Source organism: Protopterus annectens, chromosome 1.part1 (assembly GCF_019279795.1).
Source record: "Protopterus annectens isolate FY-2018-M chromosome 1.part1, PAN1.0, whole genome shotgun sequence".
In the NCBI taxonomy this organism is placed as follows: Eukaryota; Metazoa; Chordata; order Ceratodontiformes; family Protopteridae; genus Protopterus; species Protopterus annectens.
Window position 1 is genome coordinate 1,745,197,896 of NC_056726.1, and position 24,894 is coordinate 1,745,222,789.

General features: G+C 46.4%; 1 protein-coding gene across 1 annotated transcript in view; it reads right to left on the minus strand.

Annotated features, from left to right (window-relative positions):
- Positions 1–24,894, minus strand: part of WDTC1 (WD and tetratricopeptide repeats 1) — a 2,674,659-nt gene that overhangs the window by 1,412,878 nt on the left and 1,236,887 nt on the right. The window lies entirely within an intron of this gene.

Consider the following 24,894-nt stretch of genomic DNA (forward strand, 5'->3'; position numbering starts at 1 on the left):
CACCTTCCTACCAAGCCTCCATCCGTCCTTTGTAGTCTTCCTACCTGGAGTGCTGGATTGAGGTGAACATGGAAAAGCTAGGACTGTTCATCCAGTCCAGTGGGTTTTGATATAAAGACGTTTCATTAGCTTTTGTGGGGAAAAGAAAGATCTGAAGATGGTGTCAGGCAACATGCCATTTATACTACTGGTATATTGATCTTTTGTAGGAGAGCATCGAGTGAAGCCCTAAGGGAGGGGAATGGCTCTTGAAGACAGGCCAGCTATGGGCTCCCTTCTTGCAGATGTCAAAGTTTGGAATACAATAGTGAATCTACTTGAATGTCTACATTCATGATACATTCTTAACACAACTGTACTTTCTGTAGGATGCCAACCTTCAAATCCCAACCAGGAAGCTCACAAAATTCCTCAGATTTGCAGCAGGGGAAAACTCATTTCCAGTTCACATCCTTAACTTTGGCTTTTCTGCTGTACCCAAAGTATTTGCAATTTGTCTGGTACCAGTGTTTGCCTATTTTAGGATGACTGTCCAAGTTGACTCATACCTGGCAGAAGCCCAACAGGGTATCCTCAAGGCTTTGGACTTCACCTGAAAATGCTTTGGGAATCTTGAGGCCCATGGTCAACAATGAAAGTCTTGCTTCTGATCCTTTCAAGGAATCTAATCTTTTTAGGGCATGTCTGCACATCACCCGAAGCAGAGCCCTTTTTAGGGCATGTCTGTACATCACCCGAAGCAGAGCCATCCTTCCACAGGTAAAAGGGGGCTCTAAGAACTGTAACTAATGGTGGGCTAAAGGGAGTAGATGTTGGGAGGCTACAAAATCTCTAGGATTGCAGTACCAGCATCAGTTTTATTACTGTGGTTTCATAAATGAATGCTTATACTATGTGTATGATTATGGCTGAGATTCATTGTGTGGCAGTAACTATAGCAAACTGCTTGATACAGTTGCATCAGTACAGTTACAGGACTGCAGAAGAGGTTTCTTTTTCCCCTCTTCAGCTTGTGAGTTGAGGGTCACCAATTTAGTGAACTGATTGGTGCCCCAGATGACCTAGCCATGGTTGTGGAGCTAAATAACCTAATACTTAAGAAGTATTCTGTAAGAGATAGGAACTCCTTGGCAGTGAGTCCTTAGGCTGATGGGCTGTGTGGCATCTATTGTAATGGTGCCCCTAGGTCATTTGCACATGGGTAAGCCCCAGTGATGCCTCAGAAATAAATGGTGTCGGCATTCCATCCATCCAACACAACAGAGATGTCATGATGAGTTCAGTGGTATGCTCAGAATCAGGGAATGCCCTTTAGGGCACTACTACCTACAGTGATTCTGACCGTAGAGTCCATAGACCAGGTGGGATGGGGAGTTTTTTCATTTGCCCTCCTACATTACTGAGACTCAAATGGCTTCCTCAGGGGCTCCCCCAATCCAGGTCTGTGGAATCCATGGTCAGTCATTGTAGGTAGTGGTGCCCTGAACAGCATTCTCTGATTCTGAGAATGCTGCTGAACCATTGTGACATTGCCCTTGTGACGCAAGGAACGGTAGGTGTGTTAACACCGCCATCTATTTCTTGGGTACCACTGGTGCTTCCTTAGGTGCAGGCGAGCTAGGGGAACCATAACGAAAGAATATGTCATGTAGCCTATCAGCCTAACGAATCAACGCCACAGAATTCCTATCTCTTACCGAATGTGTCTGAAGTGGTGTGCTATATGGGCCCACAGCCATAGCTAGATCATCTGGCATACTTGGCAAAACTGGAGCCCTATCAATCCAAAAGTTGGAGGAAAAAAAACATCTGTAGTTGTGCAACTGTACCAAGCACTTTGCAACAGTTACTGGTACTCTATCGTGCTGTGAAGATAGACAATACCACTTTTACATGGTAGATAATATATCAAAGTTATACCTGCTGTGCAGGCTGGCCATGTAAGCTCTGGAGATAACTTTGGTGGTTATGAATCTGACTGCAGTCTGTCCCTTTACAGCAGTGTGTATCAAACAGTTCAACTTGGTGTTAAACAGATCCCCATGAATGGATTTTACACAGGGGTGTCTTTCTGGATCTGAAAAGGTTGTGAGGTGCATCAGAAATAGATCCACTTGCATTTCATCTGATCAAGCCATGGAGGAAGTTCTGTGGTATTACAGCAACTTGCCTTCTCCCTGAATTGGACAGGTCTATTCATTTATGCTTTTCCTGCAGTTCCTGCAATCCCCAGGACACTCAGTAAAATAGAGGAAGAAAAACAAACAATTTTAATATCTTTTTGGCCAAGATAGCTGTGGTTCTCTCGTCTGAAAAACCTAGCAAAAGGAAAGTGGAGAGTGTTGTCTTAGTATGCAGACCCTTGAGCACAAACAGGTGCTCCTTTGCTACATCCAAACCTGGCCACGCTGTGGCTGCGTTCTTGAATGAACTTTGATTTCGTATAGGCACACTTACTCTGAGGGCATGTTAAAATATGATGGAGGCTAGGAAACGTAACACAAGCAAATCTTAACTAAATGGAAGAGAAACTCCTCGATGCCAGTCCAGAGACGTTTCACCAAAGGAAGCTGAAGTGGCTATGGTATTGGAATATCTGTCGTATCTTTACAAATCAGGTTTAGCTTCCACCTCCATAAAAGTGCAAGCTTTTGCTTTTTCAGCCTGTTCCCCTCTGACCCCACCCCTTTCTCGTACTCCAGACCTTTGGTTAAACAGTTCAAGGAGTTCATTCACCTTAGGCCACCAAGGAAAGAGTGCTCCAACTCTGTATATTAGAAAAACTCACATAGTCCCCTCCCCTTTTAACCATTTTTCTTTATTCTCTTTATAGTACTTATCATGGAAGACACTTTTGATGGTAATCTCTGATAGAGTAGAAACACTTCTCATTCTTTCATCAAGATACAATATCCATGCATTCCAACTAAACTTTCATACAGTAGCGAACATTTCTTGTTGTTTCAAGATATAACAACTTTTAGTTATGTACTTACCATAACTTCGGATGTATGGGATCCATCTCGCCTACATTCATAACTGATGGGTTCGGAGCCAATCCATCGGCTCCGACTCGGCCACTATATACTAGAACGAAGTCTCTAATTGGCTGGGCTACCTCTTATCCCAGAATGCACCACGCCTGCTTCCCCAGATCTTGTTTGTTCGCTTTCATACCTACATCCAGACACAGAGACATACCAGCAACTGTAACAAACTAAAGTCCTTCAAGAGAAAAACTCAAGTAGCAACATTCCCTCTAAATCCAATGGGAAGGGGAAGGAGGCGATGCAGTATGAATGTGGCGAGATGGATCCCATACATCCGAAGTTATGGTAAGTACATAACTAAAAGATGTAATGGGATCCTATCTCCTACATTCATAACTGATGGGACAGCGTCCTAGCACCTAAATCCCGGGTGGCTCATTGGAAAACACTCCTGAGAACTGTGGAACCAAAGGAAGCTTTACCTCGAGAAGCCACATCTATCTTGTAATGAGAAATGAAGGTGTGCGGAGAAGTCCAGGTAGCGGCCGCACAGATATCATCTATCGATAATTTGGAGTGGAATGCTACAGAAGTAGCCATTGCCCTGGTAGAATGAGCCCTGACTGGGAAGGGTAGCTCTTTGCCGGACCGTGAATAAATGAAGGAGATGCAATCTTTAATCCATTTGGCTATGGTGGTTTTAGCCACCGGTTGACCCAACCTATTTTCCGCAAAGGACACAAACAGCTGATCTGACTTTTGTGTCTGATTGGTCCTACTTAAATAAAAACGCAGTTGTCTGTGAACATCCAACTGATGGAAAATATATTCTGCGCTACTGGAGAATTTGGGAAAAAACACAGGGAGCTCCAAGGATTGTTGAATGCATAAGGGGGATGCTACCTTGGGCAAAAAAGAGGGATTTAACTTGAGGGACACACTGTCTTTGTGAAAGGTCAAATAAGGAGGATTAGAACAGAGAGCCTGAAGCTCTGAGACCCGCTTGGCAGATGTTATTGCCACCAAAAAGGCGGTTTTCCAAGATAGAAATTTTATATCACAAGTAGCTGCTTGTTCAAAGGGGCGGGCAGTTAAAGAAGCTAGAACCATATTCAGGTCCCAAGGGGGCACAGGATGGGCTATTGGAGGCCGAAGGAGCCACGCTCCTTTAAGGAAAGATTTGCAAAGCCTGTTTGCCATTAAGGAAGGCTCAAAGGAGACATGAAAAATTAGAGATAGCCGCCAGTTGGACTTTAATTGTGGAAACTGAAGAGCCCAAATAAAACAAAGAAGCCAGGAATTTTAAAACCTGAGGTACTGGGGCGGTAAGGGGATCTATACCTCGTTGCTGGGCCCAAAGAGCAAACCTCTTCCATTTGCTGGAATACAGTTTAACAGTGGAAGGTTTGTGAGAAGAGGACAAAATGTGGATGACGTCTGGAGAAAGTTATCTCTGACTAAGGTTGGAAGTGGAGTAACCAAGCGGCCAACCTCAAGGACCTGAGGGATGGGTGAGACTGTCCCAACTGATGAGTTAACAGGTCGGGCACCAGGTCCAGAAACCATGGGCCTTCCACAACATACCTCAGAAGGAAGGGGAACCAAACCTGACAAAGCCAGTGTGGAGCGATCAAAATGATGTCACTTCCTAGATAAATCGCCTTCTGTATCACCTTCGGGAGAAGGGGAACCGGAGGGAAGGCGTAAAGTAGACCGGGGGGCCAACTGTGAGCTAGAGCGTCCCTGGGAATCTGTCCCTGAGAGGGAGTCAGAGTGAAGAACTCCCTGCATTTCGCATTGTGAGGGCTGGTGAACAAGTCGCAACAAGGGAGGCCCCACTTGGCGAAGATGTTTGCAGCCACCCTGTCGTTGAGGGACCACTCGTGGGGCAACAGGAAAGTCCTGCTCAGCCTGTCTGCAATCACATTGGATTTCCCCGGAATGTGCGTTGCCACTAGGAAACGCTGGGTAGCAATCACCCAATGCCACACTCTCATGGCCTCTCGGCAAAGAGGGTAGGACCTGGTTCCGCCTTGCTTGTTTATGTACCAGACTACCGACATGTTGTCGGATAGAATCGCAATAGTACCCCGGGGAAGAGCATGATGAAGTGCTTGCAACGCCAGTAACACCGCTCTCATTGCCAGGATAATGATATTTAAGTGCGTTTCGTGAACCTGCCATGTGCCTTGGACAGACCTGTCCAGATAATGACCCCCCCCCCACATCCTATCTGGGAGGCGTCCGTGGTCACCGTGGCGACGGGAGGCTGAAGGGCAAAGGGTCGCCCCTGGTCCAGGTTGGACCGAAGCAGCCACCAACGTAGGTCCCGATGGCAAATTTCCGTAATCTGGACCAAATGGTTCAAGGGGAGTTCCTGAAAGGACCATTGAACCGACAGTAGCCATTGCAGCACCTGCATGTGCAGCCTGGCTAAGGGGACTAGAAGAATAGTCGAGGCCATCGTGCCCAATAACTGCAGAATCAGTCTGGCCTGAACTCGTGATCTGGGTAACAAGGTTTGAACCTGAGACTGCAGGACCTGAATCCTTTCTACCGGCAAGAATGCCCGCATTCTTCTTGTGTCTAACTCTGCGCCTATAAAGGTAATACGCTGAGACGGCTGCAGCACAGATTTTCCCCAATTGAACGTGATTCCTAGTGAATGACCCAAACTGACTGTGGTCATAAGCGCCCGAACTAATAGATGCTTGGAGGTGGCAGTAAGGAGCCAGTCATCTAGATAGGGAAACACTTGGAATCCTAGACTTCTCAAGTGAGCTGTCTCTACTGCCAAACACTTGGTGAACACCCTGGGGGCTGTGGTGAGACCAAAGGGCAGTGCTCGGAAAGTACAGTTTTGTACCTACCATAAATGTAGATGTCCGAATAGGAATGCATCTGCAGTCCTTACAAATGGGTTGTCCTGTCGTCAGGCAGCCCTTCGGTCGGCCGGATTCCAAAGTCTGGGTCTGGCTTCGGCTGGTGTCGCACTTCACCCGACGTCACAGCTGCAGCTTTTCGGGTATAAAGGCATCAGCCGACGCCATCTTCTTCAGTGTTTCTTGCCCCAGATGCCAGTTGCCCCTTTTGGATAGCTAAATTTTGGATAAATGCCAATGTTTCCAAATAGTAGAGAGCAAACATAAAAAATAAGCATGTATGTACATATATACAAACAAATACACCATAATAGATCCCCCCCCAGCTAGCTATTGGATGGGCAAATACCCTAGGAGTACCTCAGAGGGGAAGGAGGGTGGGTAATCCTGACTGTAGATGCATTCCTATTCGGACATCTACATTTATGGTAGGTACAAAACTGTACTATGTCCTTCAAGGATGCATCTGCAGTCCTTACAAATGGGTAGAATACCATAGCCAAACTAGGGGAGGAGGAAGAAGGAATTATGGTGTAGTTAGGATCCCTTGCAAAACAGCAGTGGCAAACCCTGCTCGGGATCTAGAGTATAAAGGTAAATTATAATGCTTGGCAAATGTATGCACGGAGGTCCAAGTAGCAGCCTCTATAATGTCCTTGGTAGCCACTCCTCGTAAGAAAGCTGTGGTAGTGGCTGTAGCCCTTGTAGAATGAGGCCTGATGTTCTCTGGAATTTGTTTTCCATGGTAGGAGTAACAAAATCTGATGCAATTTCCTATCCACTTGGAAATTGTCTGTTTTGAAATTGCTTTTCCTTCCCTTCCTGTTGCATATGCTACCAGAAGTTGGTCAGTTTTTCTATTGCCCTTGGTTCTGTCCAGGTAGTAGCGTAACTGTCTATGTACATCCAGAGTATGCAACAGTCTTTCCCCCCTGTTCTGTGGGTTGGGGAAGAATGTAGGTAGGTGGATAGCCTGGTTTAAAGATACTCTGGATACCACTTTAGGCATAAATGCAGGATTTGTTCTCATGGACACTCTGTCTTGATGGAAGATCAGGAAGGGTTGTACTGCCATTAAAGCCTGTAGTTCAGAAACCCTTCTTGCTGAGGTGATTGCCAGCAGGAAAGCAGTTTTCCAGGATAGGTATTGTAGTTCTGTTGTTGCTGCTGGTTCGAAAGGAGGAAGTGTCAGTTTTTCTAGCACAAAGTTCAAGTCCCAGGCTGGCAATGGTGGTTTCCTAGGAGGTTTTACATTTTTAATTCCTCTCAGAAACTGCCTGAGCAGAGGATGCGAGAAGACAGGAGGATCGAAGCTGTATTCTGCCGAAATAGCTGATGCATGTATCTTGATGGAGGAATAGGACAGGCCTGTATGGAAGAGCTCTGCCAAGTACTCCAGGATGTTGGCTATGTTTACCATTGACACATCTTTTCCCTTTTCAGTACTCCAAATGAGAAATCTTTTCCATTTACCTGCATAATTCCTTCTTGTTGAAGGTCTGCGGGCCTCAGGAATAATGCCTTTAACCCTTTGGGATAAATTTGGGTTAGTTGCTCTTATGTAATGTTCCAGGCAGTCAGTTGCAGAGTTTTCAGATTTGGATGCAGGGTGTTGTAGCCGTTCTGTGTTAACAGCAATGGAATCAGGGGTAGTGTCCACATTTGTCCCCGAGACATGCTCCTCAGTAATGGGTACCAATGCTGTCTTGGCCAGTCTGGAGCTATCAGAATGATCCTGGGACGTTCCTCTTTGATTTTCAATAGCACCTTGTGCATCAAAGGAAGAGGTGGGAATGCATATGCTGTCAGGCTTTTCCAACTGAAGGATAGAGAGTCCACCTTCCAAGCAAGAGGGTGGTACGTCCTTGTGCAGAATTTCTTGAGCTGGTGATTGAGTGGGGATGCAAATAAGTCTATTTGTGGTAGTCCCCATTTCCTGGTGATGGCCTTGAAGATGTCCGGGTGTAGCATCCATTCGTGGGCATCTGTGGTAGTTCTGCTTAATATGTCTGCTAGAATGTTTTCTTTTCCCGGTACAAAAATTGCTTGTAGCTGAATGTTGTAGCTCAGAGCCATATTCCATAGGTCCAGTGCCATCCGGCATAGAGGGTATGAATGTGTGCCTCCCTGTTTGTTGATGTACCACATGACTGTGGTGTTGTCTGTCCTTATCATCAACTGCCCTTCTTAGAGGAATGGTCTGAAATTCTGGATTGCCAGTTTGACTGCCAGCATTTCCTTTAGATTTATGTGCAGGTGCAGCTGATCTTGAGTCCATAGGCCTTGTATGCACTTGTCCAGCATGTGGGCCCCCCCAACCGAGGTCTGAGGCGTCCGTTGTGATGGTTTGGCTTGGTTGAATGCTGTAGAAGGGCAAACCTGTGTTTGACTGACATGCCTGAGCCCACCATAGGAACTCTTGTTTCAGGCATGGGATTAGTGGTATTTTGGTTTCTAGGCTGTGCCTGTGTTGAGGCCATAAATTCTTCAGGTACCACTGTAGCTTTCTCATATGCAGTCTGGCATGAGGGACCAGAATTATGCAGGATGCCATGAAGCCCAGGGCTTGCAGTACTTTTCTTGCTGTTAGTTGGTTCTGCTTTGTTAATGCCAAGAAGTAGAGAGGAAGTTGTTCTTGTTTTTCTGTAGTTAGGAATGCCATCTGTTTTGTTGTGTCCAATTCTGCGCCTAAGAAGGTTATTCTTTGGGATGGTATCAGCCTTGACTTTTTTATATTGACTGTATATCCCAGGGCTTGTAGCAAGTAAATGACTCTTTGTAAGTCTTCTGTTAGTTTGTTTTTGTTGTCCGCTTGTATCAAGCAGTCATCCAGGTATGGATAAATTTGGATTCCCTGAAGCCTGCAATGAGCAATTACTGATGCCAGGCATTTCGTGAACACTCTGGTCGCAGTAGATAAGCCAAAGGGCAATGCTGAGAATTGATAATGCTCTGATCCTGCAAGAAATCTGAGGTATCTTCTGCAATTTGGTCGTATGGGGACGTGCAGGTATGCCTCCTTGAGATCTAGAGTCACCAGCCAAGACTCCTTGCCCAGCATGGGAAGAAGTTGCTGTAGAGTCAGCATTTTGAATTTTGGTACAATGAGGGATGTGTTTAAAGCGGACAGGTCGAGAATAGGCCTCCAATTTTTCTCTTTTCTTGGTACCAGGAAGAGTCTGGAGTAAAATCCCTTTCCTTGTTCCATAGATGGCACCTTTTCCACAGCTCTTATTCTTACTAATTGAGCTATTTGTTTTAGAGCTTCTGTCTTTTGATTTGGTGGTAGGTTTGGCATTCCTCTTTTTCTTGGTAAAGTATGGAAGTAAAACCTGTAACCTTGGTCCATAGTTTGTAAAATCCACTTGTCCCTTGTGATGCAGTGCCAGTTTTTTGAAAATAAGGCTAGCTTTCCGCCTAAGGGTGCTGCTATCTGTTCCCTGGTAGGCGGTGCCAGAGCCAAGTCACTGTGTTTGTCCTGTTGCAGTGGTAGTAGATGCGTCTGTGCCTCGCTGGTTGTTACCCTGCCACTGGCGTCCCCTGTAGGCACCCCCTCTGGATTGATTTCTGCCTCTTGAACGCCTATTCCTGCCTCTCTGTGCTTTAGAGGAGTCTGGAAAGGACCAATTTTTGGAAGGCCAGTTCCTGCTAAACCTTGGAGGCTGGACCTGTAAGAAATCTTTCACTGTTTGTACAGATTTCGCCTTCTCTTCCATTTTCTTCAGTACCTGCTGAGCAGGAGAACCAAATAAATTGACCTTATCCATAGGAGCATCTAATAGCTTTGCTTTAACATGATCCGGCAAGGCCTGTTCTTTCAACCATGCATGCCTTCTGATAACTGTGCCAGTCATGGCTGATCTAAAGGAAGCCTCCAGTGCATCATAGCCGCATTTTAAAGAATGGTTACTAACCTGCTGGATGTTATGCACCATTTCTAGAACATATTTCTTATCTAAAGAATCATCAGAGGACAGTTTCTTATTTAACTGATCAAGCATAAACTCCTGATATTGGATCATATGAAACTGACAGTTCAATGCCCTAGCTGACAGAGTAGCAGAGGTGTATACTTTTTTACCCCATCTCTCTAAGGACCTGGACTCCCTTTCAGAGGGGAGGGGATTTTTAACAGAGGTAGATGCTACTGCTTTAGGCCCCTGGGAGATAGTCTTGGGATCTGCAAAAGGAGTCTTGTATAAATGGTGATGTGTGTCCGGGACCCTGTAGAACCTATCGGGCTTAGCAGGGGCTGGAGGTAAAGTATCAGGAGCAGTGCAAGCATCATTAAAAGCATCATCTACAACAGAAAGAACTGGAGGTATAGCTAAGGGCCTATGTTGTGGTAAATGCAAAAAGGTCCTAAGCCTTTTCCTGGAGTCTGAAAAATCCTGTCCCTGCCACTGAAATTGCTCTCTCATGGCATGTAAGGTTTCCCCAAAGGAAAATTCCTCAGGTGGAGAGGCAGAAGGAATCGACTCTTCAGCATCAGAGTCTTCATAAGGAGAAAAAGGAGCCTCTGGAAGGTCTGTATTGTCTGAATCATCAGAGGAATCATCCGAGGACACTGGCTCAGGGGGCTCTGCTCTAGGTCTCTTTTCTGGAGGAGGTTGAGAGGCCCTGTCCGGATGAGGTTGGGTTCCCCTTATTAAAGAGATGAGATCCTCTGCCAAAGAAAGCATTTGGGAACTGGAGCTGGGCCTGTGAGAGGGGGGTTTAGCAGGCACAGACTTAGAAGTTTTGGCTGCTTTAGCCCTGGCAAAGGCCTTTATGGACATGGCTGCAGGAGGCCTAGCAGCACCACGTGCAGGGGTAGAGACATCCAAGGGAATGGTGTCCGATAAATCCTGTGAAACTACAGCAGCAGGTTGAATTTCAGAGGCCGATTCTACCAGGTTAGAAGAGGCCTCGGTAGAAGGCAGGGATTCGGCTGAAGTTAGAACCGCTTGCTCGGTTTCGGCCGAAACCGAGACACTCGCGGTTTGCTTAAACGTGGTTTCGGCCAAAACCACGGACCGCGAGTGTCGGTCCTTTTCTTTGCGTTTTTTAGTAACTTGCGAAGTCGGAGGATCCGACGGCATAATGTACATGAAATCAGAGCCGAAAAACTGTTCAGCAAACTCCGACCGACGTCTAAGCGTCCGTCGGTTAAAAGAAGCACAGGCTAGACAAGCTGCTACGTCGTGGTCTGGGCCTAAACAAGGTAAGCAGTAAGAGTGGAAATCTTTATGAGGTATTTGTTTCCCACAAGTTAAACAGTTATTCAACTTTTTCTGACATCGGCTGAGGCAAGAAAGAGTCCCCAACGGGGTACTTAGCTTTTTAGAAGTCTTCGAAGTAGTATTCGGTAGTAGTAATCTCTGGATCTGACCGACCGGCACTTGCGAACAGCTTCTGCTTCGGGCGCCACGCGGCAAGAAAGACTGAAGATGGCGTCGGCTGATGCCTTTATACCCGAAAAGCTGCAGCTGTGACGTCGGGTGAAGTGCGACACCAGCCGAAGCCAGACCCAGACTTTGGAATCCGGCCGACCGAAGGGCTGCCTGACGACAGGACAACCCATTTGTAAGGACTGCTGATGCATCCTTGAAGGACATCTGGAAATGACTGGCTCCCAGGCGGAAGCGTAAATGACTCATGGACTCTTGACTTATCAGAATGCAATAGTAAGCGTCCTTGAGATCTATGGAGCACATCCAGACATCCTTCTCCAATAACGGGAGAATGGACTGAAGGGTGACCATTCGGAATTTGGATTTTTTTACAAAGCAATTCAATGATCTGAGGTCCAAAATGGGTCTTAAGTCCCCTGTCTTTTTTGGCACCAAAAATAGTCTTGAGTAAGTTCCTGATCCGATCTGGTCGGCGGGGACAGGCTGGATGACTCCTTTTCTTAGCAGCTTTGAAACCTCGACCGCTGCTTGATCCCACTGACTGGGTGGCACATCCGGGATTTTCCTGATAGGAAGAGGGGGGATCTTGATGAAAGGGATGAGATAGCCTCTGGTTATGGTCCGGAGCACCCACTGATCCTTGGCGACAGATTCCCAAGCCTGCGGGTGTTCCGCAAAGCGACCACCGACTGGCTCCGGAGATGTGCAGTCGGGCCACGTCTCAGGGACGGTGAGCGCAGGATGGACCACGAAAGGAATCGCGGTCTCCAGAGTTAAAGGGGCCTCTGCCGCCTCTGGGGCGGCATCTTCCTGAATTTCCCCCCCTGCCTCTAGAGGGGGGAAAATCACTCGGTGGAGTAGGGAAAGACCTTTGAGATTTCCTGAACCACATTTTCCCTCCTCTCTGGGCCTTTGGGTAAGGTCTAGAGGGAGCGGAAAAACGGGCCCCCACGGCAGTCAGGGTCTTGCCCTCCTGCTCGCACAGAGTCAGTGTGTCCTTCACCTTGGGTCCAAACAGGGAGGACCCATCAAAGGGGGCGTCGGCGAAGGAAGACTTAAAGGCCTCCGCAAAGGGACACAAGCGTAACTAAGCGTGTCTTCTAAGAGCCACGCCTGTTCCCGCTGCTCTACTCGCCCCTTCGGCCGCATATGATATGAGCCTCATGGACGAGTTGACTATCGAAGATAGGGTAGTGATCTGGGCGCCAACAGTTTGGGCTAACGCCTCAGGAAGATTACCCGTAAGAGACTCACCTAACTCTTTGAGGAGGTCCCTTTGGAGCCTGGTAAAATGACAAAGATAATTCAGCGACCGCAGGGTAAAGGCCGCTGAAGAAAGGGTACACTTCCCATACCTATCCATGCTCCTGGAATCCTTATTAGGAGGGTGAATAGACGTTGAAGCCTCTGCCACGACCTGCTGAGTGGCAGATGCCACCACCATCGCATCTACTGCAACTCCTTTAGTCAAAAATTCCTTTTGAGGAGGGGCTGAGAAGAACTTGTTAGGCCTGGCAGGCACTAGTTCCACAGTGTCAGGGTGTTCCCACACAGTTCGAGAAACTAAATCTAGTAATTCATCGAAGGGTGGAAACACCCAGGAGGCGGAGGGCTGGGCCCCAAAGGCCTTGAGGAAGACTGACTCCTCTGCGGAAGGGGTTTTGGACTGCCAATCGCCTCTCTGTCTCAGGATCTCGAGGATATCTGAGAATGAGAAGTCATCAGAGGACGATTTTGGGGACCCCTCCGCATCGAGGTCAGTATCTGATGTGATAGACTCATCCTGGGAGTCAATGTGCTTCCTCTTGCACAATTTTTTTCTTGGAGGTTCATCTGAAGCGGATTCAGAAGGACCTCCCGGGAGAAGGGAACCCCCCAAGGGGGTATCCTCGGCCCTGGGGCCCCACTGTCATGGGAATGAAGCACACCAGAAGCACCAGTTCCCAAGTCTAGGGACGGTGAGGTAGAGACTTGCTGAGCCGGCAAGGACATGGCCAGCGCACTCCTCATGGCCTCAAAAGCAGAACCTCCAGACTCTATGGAGGACACCGGCTGAGAGACCACGACGGTACCGGGAATCCCTGCGGCTGACGCTCCGAGGGGAAGACTAGGCACCGAAGCTACCAGTTCCAAAGTGTTCCCCTCGGCCCCGACCGAGGAAGTCCCGGTACCGAACCCTGACGCCGAGGACAGGGTAGGAATGATGGTCGGAACAGAGAAGCTCCGAGGGAGTCTCAGTTCCGACTGGACAACTCTGCTCCACTCTACCATCACCGACTCCAACAGGCTCCGAGGAGGTTGGAGGAGGAATCGGATGCGAAGTGGGGACCGGCTCCGGAGCAGAGTGGGCTGGAGCCGAGACCATTTTTGCAAAAACCGGGGACTGGAAAAGCCTCTGGATAACTCTGTCCAAATCTGAGTCTGACAACCTGGAGGATTTATAGGAAATAGATGGGGGCCGAGACGACTTCTCTCTCTGCTCCGATAGACCTGGGGACCGGCTCCAAAACGGCTCCAACACCATCGGCACCGGATCTGGAACAGTATGAATAAGCATCGGCGCCGAAGGGGACTTTGGGGCCGGGGGGGGGTCTGAGCTGCACACCTCCAACGGCTCCGAGACCAAAGGAGCCGAAGCAGGTGATTTGCCTCTCGATCCCCCAACCTGCGGCTCCGACACCAATGAAGCCAAGGAAAGAGGTATCGAGGCAGACCCTTCCACCCGAGGCTCCGAAGCCATTAGAGCAGAGGAAGAAGAGGTTGACCTATGCTTCTTGGAAGTCTGTTCCGAAGGACTGGTGGGAGCCGACGACCTTTTCTTTTTAGAAGCTGGAGAGGAAGGAGAAGCCAAAGCTTCCTCAAAGGAGGGCTTAATAAGGCCCTTAAGGATCAATTTATTTTTTCGTTCTTGAAGGACCCTAGAGGAAAAAGCATGACAAACACTACACGTTTCCTTCAAATGTTTCGGTCCTAAACAATATACGCAAACAGCATGGCTATCAGTACGAGATATTTTGTAGTTGCACTTGGTGCACTTTTTAAAACCAGACTTCTGCTCTTTCGACATCCTATCACACTATTTCCCACAACGAAAAGCAAACCTTAAAGTAGGGCACGAGCCCTTTGACTCAAAACGGGACTGGCCCGAGATACAGAACACAAAACGGGCAGAAGCCCTCTAACTTAAACGGGCTTAGCCAGATAAATCAGGACATACAGTAGAGACAAAAAATCAACACACCCACACACAAATAAGGGCAAGGGCCCTCTAACTTAAACGGGCCTTGCCCGGTATGTAGAAAAAAAAAAAATACCAACAACCAATCACACCAAAACAGGTTCACACACACACGTAAAGCTGTTAAAACAGCTGTTTGTTAAATTTGTGAAGAAAACCCTAGGTCAAAAGACCAAAAAGTAATCAAAAAAACACTTCGCTCCAGCCAAGTCGAGACCACGTCTAGCTTGAAAAGTGGCAAACAAGATCTGGGGAAGCAGGCATGGTGCATTCTGGGATAAGGGGTAGCCCAGCCAATTAGAGACTTCGTTCTAGTATATAGTGGCAGAGTCGGAGCCGATGGATCGGCTCCGAACCCATCAGTTATGATTGTAGGCGAGATAGGATCCCATTACATCCATATATTCCAACCAAACTTTCATGACTCGAGTGGTATTTGAAATTGTTCTGATTCGGGTCATTGAATTCAGTGAAGAAAGGAAACTGTATTCTCTTAATGCCCTCAGTGTAGAAGAAAAGAGCTGAGATTTTAATTGAACAGTGCCAAGGAGATCAGAAAGTCTGATCAGCTGTTTTCTCTCATGCCAAAGGGGGAAGCAGAGTAGACTTGTTAAACTTTTTCAAAATAAATGGCTCCCAAAATTTCCTTTTGTTGTTCAAGCAGTGGCAAGTGTGTCCATGTCCATATCAGGGCCCAGTCCACTAGAGTCACCGTTATAACCACAGCCTTCCTTATGGGGATTACTACCCAGATTATCACTGAATCAGCTACTTAATCATCTGTGCACACCTTCTTCAAACACTTCTACTTAGAGGCAGCCTGTAGGGGTGGGCAGGATTTATTTCTGATGTCATGCTAGACCTCATATCCAAATAATCTTCATCCGCTTCCCTGAGATGATGTGCTGTGGGAATCTTTCCAGATGTGAGGACTGCAAAGTACAGTTGTGTACCTACCATAAATGTAGATGTTAGAGTGTATTCACTGTTGCACTCATTACTCTTGGGTTATCCTGCTGGCAGGCTACCCGTAGTCGGCCTGAATTCCAAAGTCCTGGTCCGGCGTTGGTTGCTGTCACCTCTTCCCTGACGTCAGTGCGCCAGGGGTATAAAAGATGCAGCAGACGCCATTTTCTTCAGTTTTTCTTGCCCCAGATGTCAGGTGCCCCCAAAAGGGTAGGCTAAAAATCTGCTTATAACAAAGCATGCACTAACAAAAAATACATACATCTACAAGCAAATACACCACATAAGTTGTATAGAATAGAGAAGTACAGATAGGTCCCAGCAATGAAAAGGGGGATGGTGGGAGGGTAACCTGGACTGCAACCGTGAATACACTCGAACATCTACATTTATGGTAGTACACAACTGTACTATGTTCATCATGTTTCACTGCTGCAGTCATTACTCTTGGGTTGAATCCCAAAGCTGAGGTTGGGTGGCTGGGCCTAAATAAAATTAGGAGTGGCTATGAGGCCCTGCAGAACTGCAGCGGCGAAGCCTGCTCTGGATTTAGAGTAAAGAGGTAGGTGGTAGAGTGCTTGGTAAAAGTGTGCACTGAACTCCAAGTTGCAGCCTCCAAAATTTCCTTGGTTGGTACTCCTCTGAGAAAGGCTGCTGATGTGGCTGCTGCCCTAGTAGAATGTGGCCTAATGTTCTTAGGCACTGATTTGCCAGGTTGTGCATAACAAACGAATGCAGTGTCCTATCCATTTTGAAATAAACTGCTTAGAGATAGCCTTTTCTCGTGATCCTGCAGCATATGCCACAAAAAGTTGCTCCGTCTTTCTGAAAGCTTTAGTTTTCTCCAAGTAGAAGCGTAGCAGTCTGTGTATGTCCAAGGAATGCAGAAGTCTCTCCCCTTTATTCTGTGGATTTGGATAAAACGTAGGCAAATTAATTGTTTGGTTAAGAGCTACACTGGATACTACCTTTGGCATAAATGTAGGGGTTGTCCTGAGAGAAACCCTGTCTGGATGCAAGATGATAAAAGGTTCCACTGCCATTAATGCCTGTAACTCAGACTCTTCTTGCTGAAGTTATTGCTAGGAGCAGAGCTGTTTTCCATAAGAATTTTATCTCAGCTGTATTGGCTGGCTCAAAAGGAGGCAGTGTGAGTTTTTCCAAGACAAGGTTGAGGTCCCACGTAGGTATTGGTGCTCTCCTTGGGTGACTTATGTTTTTGGCCCCTCTGAGGTACTGCCTTAGCAGTGGATGTGAAAAAATAGGAGGTTCCATATTCTAATAAGCTGAAATGGCAGAGGCATGGATCTTAATTGATGAGAACGATAGGCCCTTTGTCCAGCATCTCAGTTAGGTATTGTAAAATCTGAGGAATATTTGGAACCAGCGGTTCAGTTCCTCATGCCCGATTCCAAGCACAGAATCTCTTCCATTTTTCTGCATAAGATTTTCTGGTGCTGGGCCTCCTGGCTTCTAGAATGACATCCATAACTGCTTTAGAGAGGTGTGTGTGTTGACTTTTCATATTATTCGCCATGCAGCCAGATTTAAGGTTCTGAGTTGGCTACGCAGGATCTGATTGTTTTGTTGGGTCAGAAGATGAGGAATTTGAGGTAAAGTCAAGGCTGGGCCTTGGGACAAGCTCTTTAGGATTGGGTACCAATGCTGGCATGGCCAGTCTGGGGCAATCAATCATTTTTGGCTTCTCTTGTCTGACCTTTAGGAGTACCTTGGGGAGGAGAGGCATAAACTGTCAGGGTTTTCCAGCTGAATGATAGAGCATCCACCTTCCATGCTTTAGTGTGACAATTCCTTGTGCAGTATATCTCTGTAGTTGGCAGTTGAGGGGAGGCAACTAGATCTATGTCTGGGTATCCCCATTTCCTTATCATTCTGAAGACTTGTGGATCTAGTTTCTACTCGTGAGGGTCCATGAGGTTTCTGCTTAGTTCATCTGCCAGAGTATTTGCCTTTCCTGGCAGGAATTGTGCCTGCAAATGTACTTGATAAGTCAATGCTGTGTTCCACAAAGTCATGGCTTGCCTGCAGAGGGAGTAGGAATGTGTGCCCCCTTGCTTGTTTATGTACCACATGACTGTAGTATAGTCTGTCTTTAGCAATGCTTGTCCTGGATGAAGATGATCCTTGAAGGCTGTCAGAGCATTCTGTACAGCTAGCATCCCTTTTTGATTGATATGAAGATGCATTTGGCTTGCTGGCCACGTGCCCTGAATACATTTCCCCATATGTGCCCCCAGGCATAATCCGATGCATCTGATAGTGTCTGCCTGGCTCTGGGTAAAGTAAATGGCTGTCCCTTGTTGTGGTGACAGGCCAGTGCCCACCATTGAAGCTGTTGTTGCAGGCAGGGAATGAGAGCAATTATTGTTTCCAGGCTGTGGAAATGTTGAGTCCAAACACTTTAGATACTATTGTAGCTTCCTCCATATGCAATCTTGCATATGGAATTAGCAGAATGCAGGATGCCATGAAGCCCAAAGCCTGCAGAATTTTTCTTGCAGGTAACTGGGTTTTTGTTGCCATCATTTGAATGAGTCAGTTGCCTTTGCTTGTCTGGTGTGAGATAAGCCATCTGGGCAGTTGTATTTAAGCTTGCACCCAGGAATATTATCTCTTGAGAGGGCACTAGTTTAGATTTCTTTCCGTTTACTGTGTACCCTAGGCAAATTAGTAACCTTTTTACAAATGCCAGATGCTTTAGTAGAATGTCTTTGCTCTCTGCTTGAATAAGGCAGTCGTCCAAGTAGGAATATATTTGAATTCCTTTTCGTCTGCAAAATGCAATTACAGGTGCCAGGCATTTTGTGAAGACCCTGGGCGCAGTAGATAAGCCAAAGGGCAGTGCAGAGAATTGGTAGTGCATTGAGCCAGCTATGAATCTGAGGTATCTTCTGCAAGATTGTCTGATTGGGACATGCAGGTATGCCTCTGAGGTCCAATGTTACGAGCCAAGCCTTCTTGCCCAGCATGGGCAGAAGTTGCTGTAGTGTCAACATTTTGAATTTTGGAACATCCAGGAAAGTATTTAGAGTAGACAGGTCCAGTATTGGTCTCCAGGCTTTGTTCTTTCTGGGTACCAAGAAAAGTCTTGAGTAAAATCCTTGCCCCTGCTCTTGCTGTGGTACTCTTTGAATAGCCCTCATGTCCATGAGAGAAGAAATTTGCTTTTGTGCCTCTGCCCATTGATTGTGTGGCAGGCCTAGCATGCCTTTTGCCCTTGGGAAGGTATGAAAGTGGAACCTGTAACCCTGAGAAACAATATTCAGTACCCATTTGTTCTGGGTGATCATGTGCCAATTTTGTGAGAACAGGCTAGTTTTCCCCCTAAGGGTGCTGCCAAAAGGTAAGTGGGTATTGGTAGTGGGAAGTCATTGGGATGGTTTCCTATATGGTTGTGATTCGTCTTCTCAGTCTTTGGAGGCTGTAGCACCCCATTGTTTAGGCTTGTATGAGCCACGGGGCTGAGATCTGCCTCTAGGGCATCTGTATCTGCCTCTCTGTGGCCTGACACTGGAAAGGACCAATTTTTAGAAGGCCAGTTCTTGCTAAATCTGGGTGGCTGAACCTGTAAGAAATCCTTTACTGTCTGCATTGATTTTGCTTTATCCTCCATTTTCTTTAACACCTCTTCTGCCTTAATACCAAACAAAGTATCATGCTGTAATGGAGCATCCAATAATTTTGCTTTAACATGATCAGGCAAACTCTGTTCCTTTAACCAAGCATGCCTTCGAATGACAGAGCCCATAACTACAAGAAGCCTCTAGTGAATATAAACCACATTGCAAAGTATGCTTTCCCACTTGTTCAGCTGCATGCTAAATCCTGCATTTCCTTATTTTCAAGACATTCAGAGTTTGTCAGCATTTTCTGTTTTAGCAGAGACATTAGGTATTGCTGATATTTAAGCATGTGAAACTGGCAGTTTAAAGCCTTTACAGCTGAAGTAGCAGAGGTGTCCCCCATCTGTCCAGTGCTCTAGAATCCCTATCAGAGGGAACAGGGTTTTTTGCAGTGGAAGCCTCGACTCCTTTGGGATCCTGAGAGATAGTTTCTGGATCAGCAACAGAGTTTTTATAAAGTAATTTATGTGAGTCTGGAACCCTGTAGTATCTATCTGGCTTAACTGGTGCAGGTGGTAAAGAATCAGGAGACCGACTGGACTCCGAAAAGACATCTACAATGACAAGCACAGGAGGAATAGCAAGAGGTCTGTGTTGAGGTAATAAAAGAAAGTCTCCCTAGCCTTTTCTTGGATTCTGTATAATCCTGGCTCTCCCAGTGGAAATGCTCCGTCATGGTGTGCAGGGTTTCCCCAAAAGAGTAGTCCTCAGGAGGAGAGGCTGAAGGAATAGATTCTTCAGCATCAGAGTCCTCATAGGGAGGAAGAGAATACCCCTGTTCTGAACAGGAATCTGAAGAAATAGAAACTTGGTCAGAGGAGTCATAGTCTGTGTCTTGCCTAGGGCTTTTACCAGGAGGGGGATGGGAACCCCTGATAAAAGTAATTAGGTCCTCGGCCATTTTAAGCATCTGTTTCTTAGGCATGGATGACTGTGAAGGAGAATGCTGTACTTGTTTCTTTGTCTTTAAAGGTGTTTTAGACTTTGCCTTGGCTGCTGAAGTGGTCCTGATAGTAAGCTGTGTAGGTCTGAAAACACCCTCAGAAGCCAATGCCTGCTCAGCTGCTCCAGACCCATCTGAGGGAAAAGTTTCCATAGGCCCAATACCTTGAGTTTCCAGAGGCCTAGTTGTCTCCACGTGGGAGTCGGAGGCGGCTTGTGGCTCTGAGGTAGTGGGTGTCAGGGGCTGCGAAAGCGCCTCACTGAGAACTGGTGACTGGCCTATAAGAGGCTTCATCGGTTTTGGACCTCGGATGCCTGTCCTTTTCTTTTTCCTTGCGCTTTTTATGAACTCCGGTCGTCGGTTGTTCCGACGGCATTATACACAAACCTTCGGCCAAAGTAATGTAAATCAAAATTGAACCAATGCTTAATAGTGTGTTGGTTAAATCTAGCACAAAACCGACAACTAGCAACGTCGTGGTCAGGGCCTAGGCAAGGAATACAGTAAGAATGAAAATCCTTATGAGGTATTTGCTTTCCACAAGAAATACAATTGTTAACTTTTACAGACATCGGTCTGGAGCAAGAAAAAGTTTCCCCAAAGTACAGTTTTGTACCTACCATAAATGTAGATGTTCGAGTGCTAATACAGCTGCAGTCATAACAGATGGGTTCTCCTGCCGTCAGGCGGGTCCTCGGTCAGCCGAATTCCAAAGTCTAGGTCTGGCGTTGGTTGTAGTCGCTTCTTCCCTGACATCAGTGCGACAGGGGTATAAAGGAACCAGCCAACGCCATTTTCTTCAGTTTTTCTTGCCCCAGATGTCAGGTGCCCCCAGAAGGAAGGCAATACATAAATTTGTGTGATAATGCAGTGCAATATAATCAAAATACAGTAGTTGCAAGCAAATACATCATAAATGAAAACCCCAATCAGGTTGTATGAGGATGTGTTTGCCTATAGGCCTGTCCCAAGAGGGAAGGAGGGAAACCTGGACTGCAGCTGTATTAGCACTCGAACATCTACATTTATGGTAGGTACAAAACTGTACTATGTTCATCGTGCATACAGCTGCAGTCATAACAGATGGGTAGAATCCCAAAGCTAAGAAAGGGGTGGTAGGCACTAGGTGGAACTAGGAGAAGCCAAAATGCCCTGCAAGACTGCAGTGGCAAAGCCTGCTCTAGATTTGGAATATAATAGTAGGTTGTAGTGCTTGGAGAAGGTATGCACAGAACTCCAAGTGGCTGATTCCAAAATATCCTTGGTAGGAACTCCTCTGAGGAAGGCTGCAGAGGTGGCTGTGGCCCTGGTGGAATGAGTTCTAATGCCTGTAGGAACAGTTTTGCCATGAAAGGAATAGCAAAAGCATATGCAGTGGGCTATCCATTTTGAGATTGTCTGTTTGGAAATTGGCTTCCCTTGAGCTCCTACCGCATAGGCCACAAAGAGCTGTTCTGATTTTCTGAAAGCCTTTGTTCTGTCCAAATAATAACGCAGTTGTCTGTGGATGTCCAAGGAATGTAGTAATCTCTCCCCTTTCTTTTGAGGATTAGGATAAAAAGTAGGTAAATGTATGGCCTGATTTAAAGCTACCCTGGATACCACTTTAGGCATAAAGGACAGGTTGGTTCATAAGGAAACTGCACTGATGGAAGATGATAAAAGGCTTGACAGCCATGAGAGCCTGTAGTTCTGAAACTCTACGAGCGGAGGTGATAGCCAGAAGGAAAGCTGTTTTCCAGGACAAATATTGCAAATCTGATGAGGCAGCTGGCTCAAAGGGAGGCAAGGTCAGCTTTTCCAGAATGAAATTAAGATCCCAAGCAGGTATTGGTTGTTTCCTTGGAGGCCTTAAATTGTTAGCCCCTCTGAGGAACTGTCTTGAGAGGGTGAGAGAATAAAGAAGGATCAGTGTTGTATTCTGCAGAAATGGCTGAGGCAAGGATTTTGATGGAGGAGAATGAAAGTCCACTGCTTAGCAGTTCAGCCAAATATTGTAGTATTTGAGGTAAATTCAGTTTTCCAGGATCCTGGCCTTTTTTCTCATTCCAGACACAAAAACATTTCCATTTTGCGGAGTAAGCTTTTCTACTTGATGGCTTTCTGGCCTCCAAAATGACATCCTGCAACTCCTTGGAGAGTGGGGCCTGTTGTGATGCTAAGAAATCTTCCATGCGGCTAGATTGAGTGTGTTTTTAGCTGGCTGTGAAGAGTTTTGAAACTGTGCTGAGTCAGAAGAAGAGGCATTAGAGGCAGGGTCCATGGTGGGGAATGCGTCAGGCTCCTCAGGAGTGGGTACCAGTGTTGCCTTGGCCAGTCCGGAGCAATGAGAATCATCTTTGGTCTGTCTGCTTTGGTCTTTAATAGAACTTTGGGCAGCAGAGGAAGAGGAGGGAAGGCATAAACTGTCATTGATGTCCAACTGAAAGAAAGAGCGTCCACTCTCCAGGCCTTTGGACGGAAGATCCTTGAGCAGAATTTTGTCAATTGATGATTCTTGTGGGAGGCAAAGAGATCTATGTCTGGCCTTCCCCATCCTTGGATTATTTCTGTAAAAACTTTTGGATGCAATTTCCATTCGTGTGGATCTGTCATATTCCTGCTTAGGTTGTCTGCCAGCGTGTTTTCCTTGCCTGGCAAGTACTGTGCTTGTAGTTCCATTTGTAAGTCCATGGCCATGTTCCAAAGTGACATGGCCAGTCTGCATAGGGGGTAAGAATGTGTTCCTCCCTGTTTGTTTATATACCACAACTGTGGTGTTGTCCGTTCTTATCAATAGTTGACCTGGTTGTAGAAGTTCCTTGAAAGCTATAATAGCATTTATTACTGCTAACATTTCTTTTTGATTGATGTGAAGGTGCTTTTCTTTATGGGACCATTTGCCCTGAATGCACCGATCTGTCATGTGCGCCCCCCAGGCGTAGTCCGTGGCGACTGTTGTGATGACTTGATTTGCTTGAGGCTTGCTGAATGGAATACCTGTATTTGTTTGACATGCTTGCGCCCACCACAGAAACTCCTTTTGCAGACATGGAATTAGTGGTATTACTGTTTCCAAACTGTGGCTGTGTTGAGACCATATGTTTTTCAGGTACCATTGTAGTTTCCTCATATGCAGCTTTGCACATGGGATTAGTAAGATGCAAGATGCCATGAATCCCAGAGCCTGCAGGATTTTCCTTGCAGTCAGCCTGGTGCAATTTGCTAGTGTTCTGAAGTATTGAATTAGTTGCCCCTGCTTCTCTGGCGTGAGGTAGGCCATCTGGGTGTTTGTGTCCAAATTGGCACCCAGGAAAATTATCTTCCGAGAGGGTATTAGCCTTGATTTCTTTTTGTTGACTGTGTATCCCAGAGAGTTCAATAACATTATTACGTAAGCCAGATGTTTCAGAAGAATGTGCTTGCTGTCCGCTTGGATCAGGCAGTCGTCCAAATAGGGGTATATTTGTATCCCTTGAAGTCTGCAGTAGGCAATTACTGATGCCAGGCATTTCGTGAATAATCTGGGCGCAGTAGATAAGCCAAAGGGCAATGCAGAGAATTGATAATGGGTTGAACCTGCAAGAAATCTGAGGTACCTTCTGCAATTTTGTCTGACTGGGACATGCAGGTATGCCTCCTTGAGGTCCAATGTTACCAGCCAAGACTCTTTGCCCAGCATGGGAAGAAGTTGCTGTAGAGTGAGCATCTTGAATTTTGGTACGAGTAGAAATGTGTTTAGGATGGATAGATCCAAAATAGGTCTCCAATCTTTTCCCTTCCTTGTTACCAGAAATAGCCTGGAATAAAAACCTTGACCTTGTTCGTGCGTAGGTACCTCTTGAATAGCTTTCATGTTTATGAGATCTGTAATTTGCCTGTGTGGCTCTGCCCTTTGATCATGTGGCAGGTTTGGCATGCCTCTCATTTTTGGAAGGGTGTGAAAATGGAATTTGTAGCCTCTGTTTATAATGTCCAGGATCCATTTGTCCTTTGTGACAACATGCCAATTTTTTGAAAATAAATGCCAGCTTTCCTCCTAAGGGGGCTGCCATTTGAGACCTGGTTGGCATGCAAAGGGGAAAGTCATTGGGTTTGCTTTCTGAAAGATTGCGAGTTGTCCTCACCACCTCTGTGTAGGAGCTTGCCATTGTCTGCCTCTATACGATCCTTGGGATTGTCCTCTGCCCCTCGAGCCTGTATCTGCCTCTTTGGGGTCTGTCTGCAGGAAAGGACCAGTTTTGGAAGGCCAATTTCTACTAAAACGTGGGGGTTGAACCTGTAGAAATTCTTTCACAGTTTGCATTGATTTAGCCTTTTCCTCCATTTTCCTTAATACCTCCTCAGCATTAGCACCAAATAGTACATCCTTTTGAAGAGGGGTGTCTAGTAATTTAGCTTTGACATGATCAGGCAAGGCTTGTTCATTGAGCCAGGCATGCCTGCGCATGACTGATCCTGTAACAGTAGCTCTACATGAGGCCTCTAGAGCATCAAAACCACATTGTAAGGTATGCTTACCCACTTGTTCTGCACTATGCATCAAATCCTGCAACTCCTTCAAATCTGGTTGTCCAGGTTGTGACATTTTACTCCAATTGTGATAACAAAAACTGTTGGTATTTTAGCATATGAAACTGACAGTTTAAGGCCCTCATGGATAAGGTAGCAGATTTATATACCTTTTTTCCCCACCTTTCTAAGGATCTGGAATCTCTCTCGGAAGGCAATGGATTTTTGGCAATGGAGGCCTTAACTCCCTTGGGGCCCTGTGAGATGGTTTCTGGGTCAGCAGCATGGCTTTTGTATATAAATTGGTGTGAGTCAGGAACCCTGTAGTACCTGTCAGGCTTAACTGG